This window comes from Carettochelys insculpta, chromosome 1, assembly GCF_033958435.1.
Source record: "Carettochelys insculpta isolate YL-2023 chromosome 1, ASM3395843v1, whole genome shotgun sequence".
Classification (NCBI taxonomy): Eukaryota; Metazoa; Chordata; order Testudines; family Carettochelyidae; genus Carettochelys; species Carettochelys insculpta.
The window spans coordinates 51564081-51579469 of record NC_134137.1 but is presented as its reverse complement, the minus strand read 5'-3'; the positions used below and the strand labels follow the sequence as shown (position 1 = coordinate 51579469).

The window sequence follows — 15389 nt, the reverse complement described above, 5'->3', positions numbered from 1 at the left end:
AGCCTTGTGCTCTGTCTTTACACAGGGTGATGTCAGACCTTTACCTAAGTAAGGACAGAGTAGGAAATGAGCAAAGACCTCAGGATTTGGCCTAATGAAATCACCATCACAGCTAAAATAATGATAACTGATACTCTCATATAACCCCTCCTTAAATAATCTGTTTCCCTCGTCTGTGAACATATGCAGCACGTCCTAACCTAAAGTGTTCTTGGGGGAAGTGAGGTATTGATGCACTGGGCTCTGGCAATAATAAAGCTTGGCAGGACCATAAAAGGGAAGTCTGACTAGTGCAGAATGTCACAGGAATAAAGGGACTTCAAAGTGGGCGGGGTCCTTTCAAAAAGGATCCCCAAAGGGACAAGCCGCGCGGTGGCGAACCGCTTCAATTTCGAAGTGCCGCGGCCGCCCGCATGCTAATGAGGCACTGAATATGTATTTGAAAGACTGTTCCTCAAGACAAAGTAAATGATCTAACTTGAAGCTTATGCCTGAAGTAAGAACAGCTGTTTTGGGTAAGAATTTGCATGTGACAAGTTTCTTAGCAAAGTTAGAACTTGCTATGTGTTTTCTTTTCATTTTAATTTTATAACTTACTTTGATCTGTCTGTTTTCACTTGTAACCATTTAAAGCCTACTTTTTGTACTTAATAAAATCTTTTGTTTATTATAAAGCCCAGTGTAAATAATTGCTACCTATGGGGAGCAACAACTGTGCATAGCTCTCTTTCATTGGTAAAGGGGGCTTATTTTATGAGCTTCCACTGTGTAAAACTTTAAGACAGAGAGAGTTGGGTTTATTTGGGGGTTTGACCCTTTGGGAGTTGGTTTCCTGGCTGTTGTGCCCTAGAATTGTGCTCAAGGCAACTTCTGTGACCACACGCTGTCACAATCACAAAACCATCAAATTAGTTCCTCAGTATCTTACAACAATCCCTACACACCTGGGGATTATGAAATAGTAGCAAATGCAAATAGAAACTTGATTGATTTCTTTGTGATGTTTTCTTAAGCCAAACCTTGAATTCTTTTTGTGTTATTGTAGAACATTGTATGAAATAAGTCAACTTTGTTATCACCCCTGTGGGCAAAGTTGCCAAATATCCTACAGGGCAAATAAGAGAAAAAGAGAAAGAAGTAGGTTCTGTGTGAATGAGACTTTATTTTGACCTTTTGTGCCACTTCGTATCCCTCAATCAAATATTACTGGAAGTTGTGATTTGACAATTCCATTATGATTCCATAGGGCAAATGATAAATAATGCTCACACTGAAACTGACATAGGACTATTTCTTGTCTTTCCTCTATGCAAAACAACAAAGAGTCATAAGCACGGCCATGAGAAACATAAAGGCGATTGAGAATAAGGTAACAGTAAGAAAGCTTGGCTGAACTCCCTCTGAAATCAATAGGAGTTGAACGAGGTTCATAATGGGGAGAAGAGAGAGAACAAGAAAGAGGCGTAAAATGGGAAAATGAAGCTTAGTATCAAAAAGAAAATAATGACATGGCTCTTGAGTTGATCAGACACTTTGGATCACTCATTTAGTTTATTTTTCTTTTTATGATAAAAGAAGACACTAAAGTATCCACTTTAGTCTGCTAGAGATTCTTAGTGTTTTATTTGAAGCTGGTAAAACCCTGAAGTTCTGGCTGAGTAAAAATGGAGCAAGTGTAACGCCCCCACCAGTGGGCTCAAACCTGGGACCTCAGTGCAGGAGCCTCTGTAATTAAAGCCAAAAGCCACCTGCCTCTTGACTAAGGCAGCAGAGGATATTCATTCTTTCTCTGTGGAAGTGGTCTAGCTGCCACTGCATGGGACAGTGACATGCATGCCTAGGTGTGTGAGTTAAATGAGAACTTCAGGTTGTGGCCTTGTGTGTTCCCACAGAGCCTTATTTTCCACAAAAAATGTATTAAACAGCAGAAGCACCACATGGAACGTCAGTTTACTTGCAGCAAAGAAATCAATTCACAGGAACATATTCGTCAACGGTGCAACTCTAAATTGGTGTCAGTTTAGGTACAGAAGGGATGAATTTGTCCTTTTCTCTCTCAGCACAAACACAGCATCTTCTCAGCCCTGTTCAGCTTTTTGTTTCTTTCCATCCTTTATAAACACTTGTTTTTAGTTTCAAAACATCTGGTCCAGGAGGTAACTATTATAGGACCACTTGGGAATAGTGATCATAATATAACAACATTTAACATTCCTGTGGTGGGAAGAACACCTCAGCAGTCCAACACTCTGGCATTTAATTTCAAAAAGGGGAATGACACAAAAATGTGGAGGTTAGCTAAACAGAAATTAAAAGGCACAGTAAAGACTAGAGTAAAATCCCTGCAAGTTGCATGGAAAATTTTCAAGGATACCATAATAGAGGCCCAACTTAAATGTATACCCCAAATTTAAAAACATAGTAAGAAACCTAAAAAAGAGTCACCATGGCTTAACAACCATGTAAAAGAAACAATGAGAGATAAAAAGGCATCTTTTAAAAAGTGGAAGTCCAATCCTAGTGAGGTAAATATGATGGAGCCTAAACACTGCCAAATTAAGTGCAAAAATGTAATGAGAAAACACAAAAAAGATCTTGAGGAACAGCTAGCCAAAAACTCAAAAAGTAATAGCAAAAAGTTTTTTAAGTATATTAGAAGCAGGAAGCCTGATAAACAAGCAGTGGGGCCCCAGACATTCGAGATACAAAAAGAGCAACCCAGGATGATAAACCCATTGCAGAGAGACTAAATGATTCCTTTGTTCAGTCTTCACAGCTGAGGATGTTAGGGAGATTCGCAAACCTGCACTGTCCTTTCTGTGTGATGAATTTGTGGAACTGTCCCAGATTGAAGTGCCATTAGAGCAGGTTTTGGACAAAACAGAAAAACCTAACAGTAACAAATCACCAGGACCGGATGGTATTCACCCAAGGGTTCTGAAAGAACTCAAATGTGAAATTGTGGAATTATTAACCATGATTTGTAACCTATTCTTTACATCAGCTTCTGTACCCAAGGACTGGAAGACAGCCAACATAACACTCTAGAGCTCTAGAGGAAACCCTGGCAATTACGGACCGGTAAGTCTAACATTAGTACCGGGCAAATTAGTCTAAACAGTAGTAAAGAATAAAATTGTCAGACACGTAAAAGAACATAATTTGTTGGGCAAAAGTCAACTTGGTTTCTGTAAAGGGAAATCATGTCTTACTAATCTATTGGAATTCTTTGAAGGGGTTAACAAACATGCAGAGAAGGGGGATCCAGTCGATATAGCATACTTAGATTTCCAGAAAGTCTTTGACAAAGTCCCTCACCAAAGGCTCTTGTGTCAATTAGGTTGTCATAAGATAAGAAGGAAGACCCTTTCATGGATTGAGAACTGGTTACAAGACAGGAAACAAAGGGTAGGAACAAATGGTAAATTTTCTGAATGGAGAAAGGTAACAAGTGGTGTTCCCCAAAGGTCAGTCCTAGGACCAATCCTATTCAACTTATTCATAAGTGATCTAGAGAAAGGGGTAAGTAGTGAGGTGGTAAAGTTTGAGGACAATACTAAACTGTTCAAATTAGTCAAGATGAAAGCAGACTGTGAAGAACTTCAAACAGTGATTAGGCAACAAAATGGCAAATGAAATGTAATGTGGATAAGTTTAAAGTAATGCACATTGGAAAAAATAACCCCAGGTATACATACAATATCATGGGGGCTAATTTAGCTACAACTAAAGAGATCTTGGGGTTACTGTGGATAGTTCTCTGAAAACATCCACACAGTGTGCAGCAGCAGTCAAAAAAAAAGCAAATAGGATGTTAGGAATTATTAAAAAAGGGATAGAAAATAAGAAAGAATATTTTACTGCCTCTTTATAAAACTATGGTATGCTCACATCTGGAATACTGCATACAGATGTGTTCTCCTCACCTCAAAAAAGATATTTTTGCATTAGAAAAGGTTCAGAAAAGGGCAACTAAAATGATTAGGGGTTTGGAACAGGTCCCATATGAGGAGAGGTTAAAGAGACTGGGACTTTTCCTTTTAGAGAAAAAGAGACTGAGGGGGGAGATGATGAGGCACATAAAATCATTCCCATAATATAAAAACTAGAGGACACCAAATAAAATTAATGGGTGGCAGGTTTAAAACTAATAAAAAAAGTTCTTTTTCACACAGCGCACAATCAACCTGTGGAACTCCTTGCCAGAGGAGGCTGTGAAGGCCAGGATTATAAGAGAGTTCAAAGAAGAGCTAGATAAATTCATGGAGGTTAGGTCCATAAAAGGCTATTAGCCAGGGGTAGGAATGGTGTCCCTGGCTTCTGTTTGTCAGAGGCTGGAGATGGATGGCACAAGACAAGTTGCTTGATCATTGTCTTTGGTCCACCTGCTCTGGGGCCCCTGGCACTGGCCACTGTCAGCAGATGGGATGCTGGGCTAGATGGACCTTTGGTCTGACCCACTAATAGCTATTCTTATGTTCTTATGAGTCCGGCACCTACTCTTGGTCTACAGCTCCCTGGCTGTGGCCTCTCTTGGATGAAGACATACAACTCCCACGCTACTCACCAGGTCTTTTCCCAGGTTGCCTGACTATACTGTCATTCTCCCCAGCAAAGTCTGATTACTGAAGCAGGTCTGCTTGCTTTCCCTTCACAGACAGTGTAATTACGGTGGTTAAAAGGTACCTCACAGCTCTGTCCAGGTAAGCAAATGTGATTCTTATGGTAAAAGTATCACCCAGAGACCATATTAAAAATAATAAAAAGAACCTACACCCACATTACCAGAGATTGCTGCACTCAAGTATGGGTTCTGTCAGGCAAGCAGTCCTCCTACACCCTCCTTTCCACACACCATGCTCTCAGAGAGCTTTTTGTGATCACAGGTTCACAGCAGTCTCTGCTCAGTACTAGCACCTTCAGGAGCAGTTTTGTCTGTTCTTCATACAGTTTGGAGGGGATGAACTAGAGTTTCTAGGAGCATGTAAACAGTAGCTGTGGGTTTCTCACCCAAGGGTGTAGCTTCAAAAGGCTGCCTTCAGAGGGGAGAATTTATATTCCACTCCTCTCAACCTACTTTAGATATATTGCTCCCAAACACTTCTTTGACACTGATAATACTGCTCAGAGACTGCATGAATTACATTTTTCTAAGAAAAGTCACATAGAACCCTAACAACTGCCAAGCAATTGCATTTTTTTAATAAAGTGGTATTACCACACAGGTGTTATTTGGGGGTTTGATCCCTTTGAGGGATTGATTTCCAAGGTATTGTGCCCTAGAACTGAGTCCTTCTGAAGTTAGTCAATGTCTGCATTGCCATGGGGTTTACCCTGCGTAAGGCCAATGCACCCAGGTCCTTGGCCAGAGGAAATGAACCTGCATCCCGAGGGCCTAATGCCCTGTACTCTACCACATAAGCTAAAAGCTGGCTGGCTCTCAGCCATGGCTGTAGAGCAGACACCTCACTCTCCTTTGTCAGTGGTCTCAGCGTGCCTGGGTTTACACCAGGATACTGCAGAAAATAGTACCCTGTCACACCAACATCCTGTGGCCACAGGTACTTATTCTCTGCCAGCTATCCTGGCATGTACTGTGTCACAATACCAGGAGATTTCCCCATGGTTGTGGATGTTTATAAGGCATCAGGAAACCCATTTGGCTGTATTATAGTTTATTTCTATGGCACCTAAAGAGAACTGGAAATTTTACAGAACGTAGAAGAGCCATTGTCCCTGTCTCAAAGTCTTTGTACTCCAAGTTTAGACACAGGGCCAGGTTGTCAACTGGTGAAAATGGTCATAGGTCTAGTGACTTGAAGGAGCTACTCTGACTGACCTCAACTGAGGAGCTCACTGATAACATTCATACAAGAAAGAATGTTTAGACAGAACATCACAAGTGAGTAAGGAGCAGAGGAGGAGGGGTCAGGGGTGGGCAGAAGGTGAAGAAATTAGATGGGAGGAGAGAAGGGTAAATGAAGTGTGGTGTGATGAGGCAGATTTGAGGGTGGAAGCAGTGAAAGCCTCCAGGTGACTTTGGCAAAGTAAAAGTGCCCAGTTATAGGGGAAATATGGTAATGAGGTGCTGTCACAGGTGAGAACCAGCATTAGGACAGTAAGGATGTCTGAAAGCCCCAGACAAAGGTGGTGGAAGTCGGTCTCTGGGAGTAGGTGTTAGCAGCTGCAGGCTCAGGCTGTGTCTGCATTTCAGACTTCTGCCTGTAAGGTGTGTTAGTCCAGGGTATGAACCAGCATAGCTGTGCCAGCTGAAATCTCCAGCCTAGATACAGCTGTACTGACCAAGATGCACTTTTATACTGACCAAGATGCACTTTTACTGGCCTAGCTTGTTATGTTCTAAGTGAAGTGGCTTTACTTCATTGGCATAAGTATGGCTTTGCAGGTATCCCACACTAGTATTTCTGTGTCTGTTTAGCACTGCTGGGGTAGACCTAGCCATTGAATGTGGTCCCCAGGAAACTGCTTTTAGATCTGCTCCTTGGGCTCTGGAGAAAAGTGGAGAGAACCCTGGGGGACTTATGTGACTTTATATGTCGCTGATCAGTGACCCTAACTTTCTAAAGGACAATGATGTGCTGGCAATCCTTGAGGAAAATATAATGATAAAGCAGTGGAAGGTATTTAACATTTGCTGCTACAATTAGCACAGCTGAACTGTTTGCATTGTGTATACAGGGGAGGGAAAAAAACAAGCAAGAAGAAGAAAACCCATGCAAGAGGTGTGGGTGAAAATACAGACCTTATTGATTAACACAAGAGAGTCCACAGTTACAATCAAATTGTTCTTTGTTACCTTGTAATGGATGCTATGCATTACACTACAAGGCTGTTGCTGTTAACAGCAGGATATATTATGCTAAGGTTTGAATCTGATCTCCAAACCATCTCACTTACTGCCAGCTGAGCTAAGATCCTGCAATGTTTCTGTTGGAATTGTCTCTGATGAGTTTTCTGTTTCTTGGTGAATCATTCCCATTTTTGTGTAGCATTTATTTTATTAAGGGCTTAGCCCTGCAGTCCTTTAGCACCTTATTGACTCCAGTAGAAGTCTTGTACTCAGGCAGCAGGTGAGATCGGGCTCTTTTCTTGACTATGACTGAGATCAAATCCATGAAATGAAAGCAGTGTAGGAGGTTTCGATACACTGTCCATTAAAAATAAGGGAAGATGTACATCTAAATTCTCAGGACCACGGAGGAAAATCATAATCAGTATTTTTGGCTGCTTTGGGTACCATAGAAGGGATCTGAAGAAAACCAAGAATGGGAGAAAAGTACTGATGTCTGTTGGTTAGCTGAATTTGCTGATGCTAGCTACTGCCCACAGAGACTGTGCTGAAAAAGAAAGCCACAGTTACATGTCCCCTGCTGATGGGGATGATGTAGGGAGAGGAGAAAAATTCAGGACATGTAATAGATATTGTTGGATCTTTATTGCAGGTGTAGGAAGTATAACGCCCAAGGGAAATGTGGTGGGGGAAGGGAGGTAGAATGGTGTGAAAGAAGAGTAAAGGGCCAAAAGGTGCACTACTGTTTTGTGCAGTGCGATGCTGTGCTGGGGTGGGGAAATTGGGACAGGGTGGATCCACAGAAGGTTGTTGTCCTAAAAGAATATGTTATTTATTGTGGTAATGGTTTTGGTGCTTTGCTCTGAAGCACAATAGCCACTCACCTGTATTTATAGTGGGACTGCCTGCTGGGCATAGCCTTCCTATGTCACCCTTTCAACAGCAAATAGGAGTGGAGGCTGAATGCCAAGCCTTACCTATAAAACGACGAGAGTGAATGCAGTGGAAGGGGGATGTGTATGAACAATAACAACCAGAAATGCCTAATGAAAAGAGCCTCAGAAGGGTCTGTAGCTTCACAAAAAACGAGCTGTCCTGCAGCACCTTAAAGACTAACAGATTTATATATTAGGTAATGAGCTTTCCAAGGGTGAGACCCACTTCATTTGATGAAGATGGTTCTTATCCACAAAGGTTTGTTTTGAATGAACATGAGTTTGCTTTCAGTGGGAATTAAATGCTTAGTTCTTTGCCATTGAAAGCAGGACCACCTAGTGACAGGGCACAAGGCCCTTTCCACTTCCTGGCAAACAGCTTCCCCTTCCTCCTCCGGAGATGCTGAGGTGAGCTGTGTGGATAAGTGGGAGACAGAGGAGGGAAAATGAGAGTGCACTGCACACTGAGGTGTTCCGGAACTTGGATGACCCGTGAGTTGGGGAATATTCCATTCTCCCTATGTTTGCATATGTTGCTTTAGTTTGGTTTCTTGTTATGAGCGTGACTCTTTAATGGCAACTGAGACTGTGGTTGTTTATAATGTGGAGTCTGTGTTTAGTTTGCCCCACATGGGAAGTGTCCCTTGAAATGTGGTCCTCAGTTCTGGTTTTGAAGCTGTTACAAACTATGTGGGGCAGTGCCTGCCATGCTTAAAGAACAAAGAGAGTGGACAAAAGCATCAAGCAACAGAAACCAGCTGCTGAGCAGAGTTTTCTAAAATAACCTGGAAAGAGAACTGTACTCTGTACTTTTCCAGTTATATTTAGTGGGCCTTTTAAGACAGGTGGCAAGTAACAGTGGTTTCCATAGAGGTTTTGCTGTAATTGGAAAATGGATCCACTGTAATCAATCAAATACATAACCCACAGGCTGACAGCTCACTAGTCTATTACCTTTCTTAAATGCTGCACTTCTACAAGATAATTATTGTAATGGAGAGAGAATTCTATTTTTACATAGTACAAAGAGTTTTTAATCTGTTGGTGTAGGTGTAACTTCTAAAAATCCTTGGCATAGATCAATTTACACCATAACTGACCAGTTTAAGTCTCTGTGAGATCCAGACCCAAAAAACAATCAGGGTGAAAATCTATCATGTCAAACCCTTTTGAACTGTTTAGATCCATTAGATAAGGTTGTCCGCTCTTGCTTTTATTATTTACTCTGAAGTACAGTGTTGTCGTCTAGATAAGAAATAACTCTGGAGTTCAAGGCACCCCAGCAGGAAATGCGATGGACACAATTTCATTACACGTAGTGTAGAAGACATATTACTCTAGTTCCTGAACTTCCTGTGGCCCAGTGGGAAAACTCTGGAACTGTCTGAGGAAATTGGCTCCTTCTGTGTGTTTAAAATTTTGGTTAAGTGTAAATTATTAATTGTGAGCCCTGAGAGGTCAGCTCAAGCATGTCAACATCCAAGGAAGGAAGAAACATCTGATTCCCTCACACTTTTGCCAGCTGTACGTGACAATCTTAGAGATGTTATGCAGCAAGAATTGGCAAGATGTAAGTATAGACTAGCTGTGAAGACCTCCAGAGATACTGAGTAGCAGATCAGGTCTATTTGCAGTACTGAGTCAAAGGCAAGATGGTGGTGTTGTCTACTGTGTTTGAGAAAGGAGATAGGCGGGAGGGCTTGTGGGGAGGATTAGGCGCTCTGAGTTAGTCCTATCATGCTTGAGCTGATTGCTCAGCAGCCACACGGAGATATCAGAGAGACAGGTCAAGATTTTAGTTTGGAGAGGAGACAGGTGTGGAGTAGAAAGGTGGATCTTATAAGCTGTCAGCGTAGTGATGGTTAGCTTTGTGTCTGCAGATGAGATTACCGAGAGGTAAGGATGAGAAGAAGCCCAAGGACAAAGCCCTGTGGAACCTGTGCAGAAAATTGTAGGACAGATGAGCAAGTTCTTTCAAGGGATATGCTGAAAGTGTGTTGAGAAAGGTAGGAGCAGAATCAAGTGAGGACTGACTCACAGAGTGTAGAGAGATTTCAAGAGGAGACGGACAGGTCAAGGAGGATTTAGGTGGAGTGAAGTTCTGAGATTTGGCTAAGAGGTCATCAGAGACTTTGGTGAGAGTGGTTTCACTGGAGTGAAAGGGGCAGAGGCTAGATAGGATGGGGTCTAGCTTGTACACAGTGCATTCAGTGAGCTCAGAAACGAAAGGCAGAAGGCATGTGGCAAGTGGGGGACAAGGGTAAAACTAAAGATGGGCACCTGTGCCCAGGGAGAAGGAGAGCATTCTAGTAATGGGAAGAGCACCTAAGGAGAAGGGGGTCATGTATCTTTTCTACCAGGTTAGTTCCAAATGGCGACACATCTCAAGTTGCAACCTCCCCAGTTACACAGCAGGAAAAGGTTCCCTTAGAACAACCGCCTCACAGCAAATGAGGGGGCAGGCCCAAGACGCATATCTCATACTGATCCTGTTCCATCCAAAGCAATTTGTGCCCACAAATCTCAAGGGGCATTACAAGGGAAAACTACCATTGGCTTTCCACTCAACAGAGAGGCCACACAGTGGGTCAAGGCTTTCACAGCAGGTGAATAGCTGAGGTTGGTAGAGTTCCCCTGTCTTTTGATCTCCCATCCTGTGCTTTTTGCAGCAGGGCTGCCTGACCTGCCCCCAGCAGTAAAGGAGCAGTCTAGAAGTGCCTTCCTTGGGATGGTGGAAATGTCCCCCGTTGAACACAGGAGAATGGTGAAGCAATGGAATACAGGCATAGACTATCTGGGGGCTGATCCATTGAAACTAAGCAGGGAACATGTTAACACAGACATTAAGAAACTCAGTACACATAAGCCAGTCAGTGAACACTTCAGTGGAGTGGGCCATTCTGTTAAAGACCTGAGAATTTGTGTCCTGGAATACAGATAATTTAACAACAGATTACAGCAAGAGATTTGTGAGTTAGAGTACATATTCAAATTTGACATATTAACACATGGTATGAACAGAGACATCAGCTACCTCATGCATTACAAGGACTGCTTCCCTTCCTCTGATGCTTGTAATTATCTCAGGCAGGACACTTAACATCCCCCCACCTCTCATCCCCGTCCTTCAATCCTATTTGATTTGTCAGTTTTTATTGCAATTTTTTTTTTGGTCCTCTGTACTTATAAATGTCAGTCTATATTGAAGAATACAGTCAGGTCTGAAGAAGGGGGTCTGTCCCACGAAAGCTCATCACCAAATATATCATTTTGTTAGTCTTTAAAGTGCTACATTCTGCTGCTTTGTTTATTTTAGGTTTAGTGTGTTAGCTAGATCAGAGCTACAGGTCTGATCAGTCTGCTCAAGCTCAAAGTTACACCTTCCAGCCCTTGTGCAGACCTGCTCAAGAGAACAGCCAGTGGAGTCATTACTGCAAGTTCCTGTGTTAAATCATTCTACGCATCCTGCCATGAACTATATGGAACTCTTGTACACTCATTCATCCAGCACAGATAATGATGCTATGTGACTTAAAGCAGTCACCCAGACAAAACTTCCAATTACTGTGTGATTTCATAAGAACATAAGAATGGCCATACTGGGTCAGACCAAAGGTCCATCCAGCCCAGCATCCCATCTGCCGATGGTGGCCAATGCCAGGTGCCCCAGAGAAGGAGAACAGAAGACAATGATCAAGTGATTTATCTCCTGCCATCCATCTCCTGCCCTTGTTATGAAGGCTAGGGCACCATACTTTATCCCTGGCTAATAGCCATTTATGGACCTAACCTGCAAAAATTTATCAAGCTCTTTTTTAAACCCTAATAGAGTCCTGGCCTTCACAGCCTCCTCGGGCAAGGAGTTCCACAGGTTGACTGTGCGCTGTGTGAAGAAAAATTTCCTTTTATTAGTTTTGAACCTACTACCCACCAATTTCATTTGGTGTCCCCTAGTTCTTGTATTATGGGAAAAGGTAAATAATTTTTCTATATTCACTTTCTCCACACCATTCATGATTTTATATACCTCTATCATATCGCCCCTCAATCGCCTCTTTTCCAAACTGAAAAGTCCCAGTTTCTCTAGCCTCTCCCCATATGGGACCCGTTCCAAGCCCCTAATCATCTTAGTCGCCCTTTTCTGAACCTTTTCTAATGCCAATACCTCTTTTTTGAGGTGAGGAGACCACATCTGCACGCAGTACTCAAGATGTGGGCGTACCATAGTTTTATATAGGGGAAGTATGATATCTTTTGTCTTATTATCGATCCTTTTTTTAATAATTCCTAACATCCTATTTGCCTTACTAACTGCCGCTGCACACTGCGTGGATGTCTTCAGAGAACTATCCACTATAACTCCAAGATCCCTTTCCTGATCTGTCGTAGCTAAATTTGACCCCATCATGTAGTACGTGTAATTTGGGTTATTTTTTCCAACATGCATTACCTTACACTTACCCACATTAAATTTCATTTGCCATTTTGCTGCCCAATCACTCAGTTTGCTGAGATCTTTTTGTAGTTCTTCACAATCTGTTTTGGTTTTGACTGTCCTGAACAACTTGGTGTCATCTGCAAACTTTGCCACCTCACTGCTTACCTCATTTTCTAGATCATTGATGAACAAGTTGAACAGGATCGGTCCCAGGACTGACCCCTGGGGAACACCACTAGTTACCCTCCTCCATTGTGAAAATTTACCATTTATTCCCACCCTTTGTTTTCTGTCTTTTAACCAATTCCCGATCCATGAAAGGATCTTTCCTCCTATCCCATGACCACCTAACTTACATAAAAGCCTTTGGTGTGGGACCGTGTCAAAGGCTTTCTGGAAATCTAGGTATATTATGTCCACTGGGTGCCCCTTGTCCGCATGTTTATTAACCCCTTCAAAAAATTCTAATAGATTAGTTAGACACGACTTCCCTCTGCAGAAGCCATGCTGACTTTTGCCCAACAATTCGTGCTCTTCTACGTGCCTTGCAATTTTATTCTTTACTAGTGTTTCTACTAATTTGCCTGGTACTGATGTTAAACTTATCGGTCTATAATTGCCAGGGTCTCCTCTAGAGCCTTTTTTAAATATTGGCGTTATATTGGCCGTCTTCCAGTCATTTGGTACCAAAGTGGATTTAAAGGATAGGTTACAAACCACTGTCAATAACTCCGCAATTTCACATTTGAGTTCTTTCAGAACCCTTGGGTGAATACCGTCTGGTCCTGGAGACTTGTTACTATTCAGCTTATCAATTAACTCCAAAACCTCCTCTAATGTCACTTGTGAGTTCCTCAGATTTGTCACTTAAAAAGGCTGGCTCAGATTTAGGAACCTCTGTAACATCCTCAGCCGTGAAGACTGAAGCAAAGAAATCATTTAATCGCTCCGCAATGGCACTGTCTTCCTTGATCGCTCCTTTTATATCTTTATCGTCCAAGGGCCCCACTGCTTTTTTAGCGGGCTTCCTGCTTCTAATGCATTTAAAAAACATTTTACTATCGTTTTTTGAATTTTTGGCTAGCTGTTCCTCAAAATCTTTTTTGGCTTTTCTTACTACATTATGACACTTAATTTGGGAGTGTTTATGTTCCTTTCTATTTTCCTCACTAGGATTTGACTTCCACTTTTTAAAAGCTGCCCTTTTCACTCTCACTGCCTTTTTAACATGGCTGTTTAGCCATGGTGGTTCTTTGTTAGGTCTCTTACTGTGTTTTTTTATTTGGGGTATACATTTAAGTTGGGCCTCTAGTATGGTGTCTTTTAAACAGTTTCCATGCAGCTTCCAGGGATTTTAGTTTAATTACTCTACCTTTTAGTTTCTGTTTAACTAGCTTCCTCATTTTAGTGTAATTCCCCTTTTTGAAATTAAATGCCAGAGTGTTTGACTGCTGCGGTGTTCTTCCCAACACAGGAATATTAAAAGTTATTATATTGTGGTCACTATTTCCAAGCGGTCCAGTAACAGTTACCTCTTGGACCAGATCCTGCGTTCCAGTCAAGACTAGATCGAGAATTGACTCTCCCCTTGTGGGTTCCTGTACTAGCTGCTCCAAGAAGCAGTCATTTAAGGCATCAAGAAATTTAATCTCTGAATCCCGTCCTGAGGTGACATGCACCCAATCAATATGGGGATAATTGAAATCTCCTATTATTACTGTGTTTTTTATTTTGATAGCCTCTCTAATTTCCCTTAACATTTCAGCATCACTATCACTGTCCTGGTTAGGTGGTCGGTAATATATTCCTAATGCCATATTCATATTAGAGGAATGAATTGTTATCCATAATGATTCTATGGAACATTTTGATTCCTTTAGGATTTTTGCTTCATTTGATTCTATATTATCCTTCACATATAGTACCACTCCGCCACCCGCACGACCTGTTCTGTCTTTCCGATATAATTTATATCCCGGTATGATAGTGTCCCACTGATTGTCCTCATTCCACCATGTTTCTGAGATGCCTATTATGTCAACTTCCTCCTTTGATATGAGGTACTCCAGTTCACCCATCTTATTAGACAGACTCCTAGCATTAGTGTAAAAGCACGTTAAAAAACTACCACTATTTATATGTCCGCCTTTCACAGACGCGTTGGATTTTTTTATGTGTGATTGTTTCACATCTGATCTTGCCCATATATTATTTCCCACGTTCCCTATCTGACTAACTTCTAGGGAATCCCTATCTATGGAGCCTTGTGTAAGAGAAGTCTCCGTCCAGCATCAGCAGTGGTTCCCGGCCCATTTCTTGGAGACAGAGCTAAATATAGGGACCTGAGTGAGCGCTGGGGTAAGCTCATCTAGTTACCAAATACAAAATTAGAAAGAATCTTGGGGTGACTGTTATACCTGACCAGTCACAGAGCACAAGTAAGATCATCTAAAAATAAAATAAATCTTCTAAATTTTACACTTTTGTCATCGTTGTATTTGCAGTAAATATGGAGTAAATAATGCAGTAAATAATTACTTCTGTTTTGCAGTTAAAATAGGATCCCTTTTCTCTGTTTTGTATGAAAAATACAGACTGTCCTCCCCAAATCTAGAGCTTTCTGAGTACAAAATGAATTTTCTGAGAAGTTACAAGTGACTCTAACATGTTACTTAAATTATTAAAAATGGCCCCTTTAAGAAATTTAGCATCTCTGTCTTTTCTTTATGAACAATAATTATCTCAATGGTGGAATAATGCAGACCTTTCAAACTTTCTTTACAGTTAAAATTAATAGAAATGTTGTGTATTGGTTATATTTTAAACAAATTAAGTTGCAAGTAAGATAAATTATGAAAGATGGTTGTATCCAGTTATGATCACAGAGGCTACAGACAGCTCAAACTAATAGCTCAGGTAATACCATCAGTCATGCCTTCTCCTTCCCATCCTTGCACGTTCATTTATAGCTAATTTGCATGCGATCACTCTATTGGTAGTGATGAGTCAGGGGTATGAAGGAGACTGGACACATATGTCAAAAGTTCTTATTAGTAAATTACTTAATTTGTCGACGCTCTTCAGAGGTTTTTTGTGGTTGCATGTTTTCATACACTCCCTCTTACTGCCATCCTAATGCAGTTGTTTTTATCTGGGGATAGACTGATTGACTGCTCTTGCTGCTCATCACTGTAGTAAATGAGCA

The 15389-nt window shown here is 41.5% G+C and overlaps 1 long non-coding RNA gene across 1 annotated transcript in view; it reads right to left on the bottom strand.

The window, feature by feature from the left end:
- LOC142008749 (uncharacterized) overlaps positions 1-15389 on the bottom strand; it is a 42506-nt gene that overhangs the window by 6616 nt on the left and 20501 nt on the right. The gene's annotated exons all lie outside the window — the stretch shown is intronic.